This window comes from Apaloderma vittatum, unplaced genomic scaffold (genome assembly GCF_000703405.1).
Source record: "Apaloderma vittatum isolate BGI_N311 unplaced genomic scaffold, ASM70340v1 scaffold24380, whole genome shotgun sequence".
Taxonomy (NCBI): domain Eukaryota; kingdom Metazoa; phylum Chordata; class Aves; order Trogoniformes; family Trogonidae; genus Apaloderma; species Apaloderma vittatum.
In genome coordinates this window covers 1,982-2,888 of record NW_009696574.1, presented here as the reverse complement: position 1 = coordinate 2,888, position 907 = coordinate 1,982, and the positions used below count along the sequence as shown (strand labels likewise).

General features: G+C 40.1%; 2 non-coding genes across 2 annotated transcripts; one reads left to right on the top strand and one right to left on the bottom strand.

Moving 5' to 3' along the window:
• Nucleotides 1-307: 307 nt before the first annotated feature.
• TRNAV-CAC lies at nucleotides 308-380 on the top strand. The gene has a single exon. It is a non-coding gene; the product is annotated as a tRNA-Val (tRNA).
• Nucleotides 381-609: 229 nt separating this feature from the next.
• Nucleotides 610-681, bottom strand: TRNAE-UUC. Its single transcript has one exon. It is a non-coding gene; the product is annotated as a tRNA-Glu (tRNA).
• Between the last annotated feature and the right edge of the window lie 226 nt (nucleotides 682-907).

Sequence of the window (907 nt, the reverse complement as noted above, 5' to 3'; positions counted from 1 at the left end):
GGGAACTTTTCCATCAATTTATTCCAATTTCTGCCTTATTTTGAGACATTTATTCCAATTTTAGAGGTTTTTCCTCAATTTATCCCTATTTTTGACCACTTTCATTTCAATTTATTGCAATTTCTAGATCTTTTAGATCAATTTATTCAAATTCCTCACATTTTCCATCAATTTATTCCCGTTTTGACACATTTTCCCTCCATTTATTCGCATCTGCGCGGTTTTTCCTGGCACTGGGATTAAAACAGAGGCGGCAAAAAAGCAAATTTTCCCAAAATTTCCATTTTTTTAAACCCCTTCACGGCCAGTTTCTGTAGTGTAGTGGTTATAACGTTTGCCTCACACGCGAAAGGTCCCCGGTTCGAAACCGGGCAGAAACAAGTCAGAAAATCCCGTTTTTAGTTTAAAATTAAATAATATAAATTAACGTTTTTGGGGATAAATTCATATTTTGGGGGGCAGAAACGCCCTTACAGAGAAATATTAGTTGCGGGTTTCAATATCTTTTTTGGGTTGAAGTTTTGGGGGGAATAAATGTATTTTTTTGCCATTTTTTGAGGGAAATTTCCAAAATTTTTGCTCAAAATTGCACCTCGGTTGATTTTCCCTTTCCCTGACCGGGAATCGAACCCGGGCCGCGGCGGTGAAAGCGCCGAATCCTGACCACTAGACCACCAGGGAGCTGCTTTTCCCCAGAAATTTTCCCCGAATTTTTCGCCAATTCGCCTTTTTTTGCGGCTCATTTGCACCCCTCCCGGCGGGAATTCAGCAAAGAGAGCAAAAAATCGACCAAAAAGGGCAAAAATCATTTTAAAACTTGTCCAGAATTGAATTTCCCTCACGACAATAATCCAACATTTCATCAAAATCCCGGTTTTTGCCCCCGGAGCAGCTCCCTGGTGGTCTA